The sequence below is a fragment of the Myotis davidii genome, unplaced genomic scaffold (assembly GCF_000327345.1).
Source record: "Myotis davidii unplaced genomic scaffold, ASM32734v1 scaffold37, whole genome shotgun sequence".
Classification (NCBI taxonomy): domain Eukaryota; kingdom Metazoa; phylum Chordata; class Mammalia; order Chiroptera; family Vespertilionidae; genus Myotis; species Myotis davidii.
Window position 1 is genome coordinate 1183636 of NW_006289395.1, and position 7072 is coordinate 1190707.

At 41.5% G+C, this 7072-nt stretch overlaps 1 pseudogene; it reads right to left on the reverse strand.

Annotated features, from left to right (window-relative positions):
- Positions 1 to 4957: 4957 nt before the first annotated feature.
- LOC102754796 lies at positions 4958 to 7072 on the reverse strand (annotated as a pseudogene).

Genomic DNA, 7072 nt, shown 5'->3' on the forward strand with positions numbered 1-7072 from the left:
GGACGTGGCACCGCGGGCCTGGGGCGCTGGTGGCGCAAGGGGTGGCTCCGTTGAAGTGGCAGCGGCGTGTCCAACCTTCTCCCCGCCCCTTCCCACTGACATCCCTGCGGCCGGGAGGCTAGTTTGGAGCGGGTTGAATATGAGCTTTCTTCGCTTTCCCGTCGGGGGCGAGAGCGGAAGCAGCCCACGTTGGGCTGCAATGGCATTCCCGTGACTGCGCCCCGAACTGCCAGTCACCCCTCTTGGAGTTCAGGGAAGTGCCATCAAACGGGTTGAGGTGGCTCGTGCGCGCTTCTCTCTTGCTGGTTAGCAACGAAGCAGTCCTTTCAGTTTTGCGAAGGAAGCGTAGGTTCTTCCCCCGCAGCGCCTTCACACATTTGAGACCACTTTTGCTATCGCTTTTGAACCTCATCGCCCGGCGGTGGTGCCTAACTCTGTTGTCGCCTTTGGACGGATGGGGAGGTTGAGCCCGGGTGGGGCGGGAGCTCTTAAGTGATTTAACAGGGATTGTGGATTCCACCAGCTTGTGAATGGGTTCGCCGGGTTTGGAATTTACTAGGTTCGGAGTTGGGAATTTTTCTTGGTGGGATTTTTTTTTTTTTTAAATATACGTTTCTCTGCTAGAAAGCAAAGCAGAAAACTTGACTTGCCAAAAATATACCAGAAGCTGGTCTAGTAGAAGACTTCTTCAGATATTGTGAGCAGACTCACCTAGGGTTGGAACTGCTACTCAGTTACAAGAAAGGTCCTTCACGGGTTGCTGGCTAGTTACCTAGGTAACGGCTTTGCTAAATAGTGAATTTGTTGGTATAGCATTAAGTCATGGGTTGAAGAGAAGTAAAGGGGAACCGAGTAAGATATCTCTTCTGAATTTTTGTTAAAATTGGAGATCTAAGGAACAGAGAAAACCGTTGGCTAGCCCTGGTTAGAGGTTGACCTGCTTCAGACAAGTTGCTAACATTTAAAGAAGTTGTTCTTTTTATTTTTTTTTAGTTCTGTTTTGATGCAATTAAATAAATTGAAGTTGGATAAGGAACATTTAAAATACATAGAAACCTCAGTAAAAACTTAGATCTTGCTTTCATGACATCTGCAAAACTTATTTTAGTCTCATTTTGAACCACGTTGAGATAAATTTACTTACTTAAAGCTTAAAATTACTTCTGACATAAGTATCTGAGCACTTCGTAAGGTAGAAAAAAGTAGTTCAGGACCAAAAGGGAGGCCATATTTTGATCGACTTAGAAAAGTTAAACATTCTGTAAATGTTTCCTTTGGGAGAAGTAGGAGAATTTTGGTAAAAAGACACGTATTACCTACAGCATCAATTTTCAACCTGTGTGCTGCAAGAATTTAAAAAAACATGCAATGCTTGACTATTTAGTCAGGGGCGCGGAGCTGTTTTCCCTTAGGTTGTCAAAATAAATAATGACAGCCAACACAACAGTAGCTGTCGGGTGAGAATGAATCAAAATTATACATATTTTTTATGAGATCTGCAAAAAATACATTTTTTGGTGTGTCACAGAATTTTAGTAATTAGTTTGTGTGTCATCAGATGAAAAAGTTGAAAATCGCTGACCTATAGTGAGGTCCAAAAGAACTTCTAATCTCAGTGCATTCTACAATTATAAACGAGAAGACAGCAATCTCATATAAAATGGATTTTCTTAATAATGCACAAAGAGTAGTTCCTTTGTAAATACAGCATTTTAGACATACTGTTTTATACCCAAATGAGTTGATTTGTCAGTTGCTAGAAACCTGAAGGTCATATACAGTATGATAATGCCCCATGTGAAAGTTGTCATACTTTAGAGATTTATAACTCCATCCATGAGACATGGTATTGAGGGACGATTTGGGTAGCAGAGGAGAGAACATAATTATCTGCCTTCATTTAAGCTTCAGGAGATTATAGATGAATCATTAGAGGTTTTTTTTTATTTTTTTATTTTTTATTTTTTACACCAGTATAGTTTTCTATATTGGCTGTCTATAGCCTTAGTATCTCTAGTTACATAGTTTCAAATAACACAGTGAACATATCCTCCCACTGTAACTTGAAGCAAAATGAACAGACTGTCTTTGCAACCCCTGAAAAGGTCTTTTGAATATCCACAGGGGTAGCAAACTTTTGTCATTTGTAAAAAATTTTAATTTTTGGAAAGGGTAAGTCTGACGAATAAAATTGGAGTAAAAAAGTTGGATACTACTAGTTGTCCAGTAAAATGAGGTGGTACCACGGAGAACTTATTTAGTTTTTAATCTGGCTCTTCAAAACTATTCCAAAAAAGGTTTTAGAAATGTTTTCAGTAATGGTGATATCATTGGAATGTGCATATAACTTCTGGAAGTGATTAATTTTAAGGGGTCATTTGTATGTTATAAATTCTAAAACACATATTTTTCCAGTCAGAAGTGTTTTATTCAAAACAAAAGAAAAGAAAGTTTGAGTACATTCAGTATTAACTTAAGCTCTCAGAAATCTATCAGGGAAAGCTAACAGGTGTACCAGAGAAAAGCAGGCAGCTGCTGACAATTCTTTGATGGAAAAGTGAGTTGCATACTTATACAAGCTGCCCAAGGTTTTTGTTTTTTTTTAAATATATAATTTTATTGATTTCAGAGAGGAAAGAGAGGGAGGGAGGGAGAGAGAGAGAGACACATCAATGATGAGAGAGAATCATCATTGACACCCCCCCACCCCACACACATGATTGAGACTGCAACAAGGGACTGTTTCCTGACCCGTAATCGAACCATAACCTCCTGGTTCATAGCTTGACACTCAACCACTGAGCCTTGCCGACCATGCTCAGGCTTTGTTTTTCAAAAATTGGTTTCAAGATCTATCAAAGAAGCCATACAGACATCCCCAACAGTACAAAAATTTAACTGAAGTTTAAGGATATGAGACAAATCAAGTGTGACAATACACATGAATTATTTATAAAATAAGCCTTTCAATCCTAGTGGAGAAACCTCATGAATGGTAACACACATAAGGCAAAGGCTAAAAGCATATGGAACAAACGGAGATGTTTTCCCAATGACTGACCAAGCTATAAAATAGCTCAGGATACTGTTAACATGTAGCTCTTCCGGTTATCAGTCAGTATGTATAAAATTTGGATAAATTTTTTTTCTGCTCAATTACCATCATTTCTTCTTTTTACCTTTTCCCTAATTTCCTTTAGCAACATTTTTCCTTCGTTTTGAAATATGCCTCTGATTTATCTTCATCGTGTTAATGTGAAAAACAACAACATTCAAACCTGTAAAGAATTTTTGTGTTTATTTGAGCCAATCTGTCGACATTTGCCAGGAATCAGAACCTCAAGGATTGAGCTAATGCTCCGGAGAATGGCGGGTTACATCTGTATTTATACATTGCAATCAAAGGAGGGATGAAGGTGGGTTACATGAAACCCATTGGTGATAGACTAGAAAGGCGGGAGAAAGCAAAGGTGGGGGGCGAGGGGGGCCCTGGGATTGGATAAAAAGTAAAATGATAGACACATACTTAGGTGGGTGCAGGAAAAATGAACATAACAATGAAGGAATTTGTGGTATCTGTCCTGGCGCCCAGGCACATTAGATTGTGCCTTAAGGGGTCCAGAAAAAGAAGTTTCAAGTTACCCAGACATTTTAAGGGTATGTTATTATAGATGCAAATAGATAAGGTTCAGTTAAGGTAAAGGTTGACCTTGTCAGTGGAGATACCAGCCTAGAATGTAACTGGCCACCATAATTGCTTTTAGTTAAAGTTTAATTTCAGCCCATCCTTTGTGGTTACTTTAGGTCTCTGAGTTTGCAAGACCGCCATGCAGGCCTTCCCTGAGCTTGTCAGGTTAGCATGTGGCCAGGCTGTTACTGAATTTCCCCAGAGCAAATAGGATGTAGGGGGTGGGGAGGGGTATGAGAGCTGTGATTCCCCTAAACAAGGGGAGATGGAGACAGCTAGAAAGGTCTCAGCCCAATATTTTAATGGCCCCCCAATGGGAGACAGCAAGACCTAGGCACTGTATGAGAGCAGGTGATCTCACAGGATTCAGCCAATGAGGAGCCGGAGGAGGGACTAAATAAATAGGCTGTGTTCCCTGCCCAACTGTGTTCCTGTACAATGGGCGCCCTCTCTTGGGAATATTACTAAAGGTCTCATTTTCGCCATGTTTCTGTTTCCCAGTCCGTCATTTGAAATTTGGACAGGTGAGTCATTTCTCACACCAGTTGAACTCAAAGGTTTGGAACCTAAAGTGAGTATCAATTGGAATAGCACTTGGGAAGTGCAGTCTTAGAAAAGGCAAAGTGTAACTGAAGTGGTCTGATAAAGTTCAGCAGCCATTCTCAATGTGACAATGTCCTCCATGTCAGTAACTAGGATAATGGCTTCTCTTATGGCTAGTTGACATGACCCAGCTTGATAATGGATGCTCCCTGGTAAGGTGCTACAGACCTATGTGTGCAAACACCCATCAGTTAAGTTTTCAGTAACAACATTTAAAACCATGTCAGTAGAATAAATTAAGAAATACTGCATTTCTTTTGGCCTGTTTTGCCTCATGAATTGGCTTGGAGTACTGTTCTTGACCCAGAAGATGCAATAGTTAATTAGTAGTCACTACAAACTCCTTAGAATTCAGTACTTCTTTGTTTTTAATTTATTTTATATTTTTATTGATTTCAGAGAGGAAGGGAGAGGGAGAGAGACAGAAACATCAATGACAAGGGAGAATCATTGATGGGCTGCCTCCTGCATGCCCCCTACTGGGGATCGAACTCACAACCTGGGCATGTGCCCTTGACCAGAATTGAACCCAGGATCCTTCAGACCGCAGGCTGACGCTTTATCCACTGAGCCAAACCAGCTAGGGCGAATTCAGTACTTGATCTTCAAGACTCAGCACTTTTTTTCCTTCAATAATGGGATTACCTCATTAGCATCACCATGGGATCAGTGCCCCCTGGGGACTTGAGTGATGTAACTGGGGACTAGAGTGATGTAACCGGCTTTTTTCCAGACTCCTTCAAAATCCACCTCTCTGACCAACTTCAGTTAAGCAGTGATGGGATCTTGAATTTTTATTTATTCCCACATCAATCACGGCTCCTCCTTCCTTGATCATATCTGCTGTGATCAGATTTGGAATGCCTGCATTGGAGACCACAAGACCTGCAAGAATTGTATGTTTCTTCAGCTGCTCTTTGGGAGTGATTGAGACATTGTGACAGTGACATCATCTCCAGGACATTTGTGTGCTCCACTTGTGTGAAGTAACATTGCAATGGGCATTCTAATATTTTTTGACCTTCCAGCTACAATCTCATTCTTCCCTAGGGTTGGAATGCTAGCTCTCTTCATTATTTCCCACATACCCCATTGGCTAAACACAATCACCTTACCTTAATTACACGAAAGCCGTCAACATCCTTGTCTGGACAAACAGCTTTGCAGATCTTTCATCAGTGTGCTTTGGAATAGCTGAATAAGAAGGCGGTCTATGTTATCATTATTGTTTCTTGATTAAATTCAACAGTTTTTGCTCTGAATTGAAGCTGGTTTCACAGTTATCTGTTGATTCTGGCATTTGCAGCAGCCCTGGTTTTGTTGAGGACATAGGAATGACTTCAGGATTCTCACCAAACTGGATCATGCTCAGGTGTCGCTGTTTGTTGTCCGATGCCACCCACTCTTCCACCTCCTGCCACACTTCCTGCTTGATCTGCTTGGCAAGTTTTCTTCCAGATACGACAACAGCTTCATTTCCAGCTGCTGAGAGGTGGAAGGGATGATGGTGGAGGTGGCAATTCTGTGTGTGGCTAGAGCAGCCTGGTGGCCAGCATTGACACAAGGGAAGCAGCAGCCGTGATGCCAGTGCTGGGAGAGCCTGAAGCACATTTATTTTGTGGTCAGACTTGAAAGGTCCACTACACTGAACTACCAGGTTTTTGTTTTGTTTTTTAAATACTCACCTGAGGATTTTTTTTTTTTTTTTTGCGAGAGAGAGGAACGGGGAGAGAGTAGAGAGGGAAGCATTGATGTGAGAGAGAAACATTGATCGGTTGCCTACCATATGTGGCCTGGGATCAAACCTTCACCTAGGTATGTGCCTTGACCAGGAATCAAACCCACAACATTTTGGTCTATGGCCATGGTCGGCAAACTGCAGCTCGTGAGCCACATGCAGCTCTTTGGCCCCTTGAGTGTGGCTCTTCCTAAGCCTTAGGAGTACCCTAATTAAGTTAATAACAATATACCTACCTATATAGTTTAAGTTTAAAAAATTTGGCTCTCAAAAGAAATTTCAATCATTGCACTGTTGATATTTGGCTCTGTTGACTAATGAGTTTGCCGACCACTGGTCTATGGGATGATGCTCCAACCAACTGAACCACCTTGCCAGGGCTTGAACTACCAGTTTTTTATAATTTAATGAAATTTTTGCTGCATTTACTATGTGTCAAGCTCTGTACTGAGTACTTTATAAATATTGCCGAAACCGGTTTGGCTCAGTGAATAGAGCGTCGGCCTGTGGACTGAAGGGTCCCAGGTTCGATTCCGGTCAAGGGCATGTACCTGGGTTGCGGGCACATCCCCAGTAGGAGGTGTGCAGGCGGCAGCTGATCGATGTTTCTGACTCTCTATCTCTCTCCCTTCCTCTCTGTATTTAACTCAATCTTCATAACAACCCTATTTTAATTATCCTCATTTTATTGGTGAGGAAATGGGGCACTGAGTAGTTTAGTAACTTGCCCAAGGTCAACTAGAGAGTAGAGGAATCTGATTCAAATGCAGGCAGTTTGGTTCAGGGTCTAGGTTCTAAACCACTATGCTGTGCTGCTCCTACTATCTGTTCACTTGATTAAATGTTTTTAATTGGTTTATTCTGGAAAAGATGATGGTCATTTTTAGTAAAAGTTTTCTGGCATCCTATCTAATAATAGACAAACATGGTAATTAACTGTACCTTCACTACGCCTCCCATTGGCTAATCAGCATGATATGCAAATTAACTGCCAACAAAAGATGGCTAATTTGCATACTGCAGGCAGGGCGAGATAGCGCCAT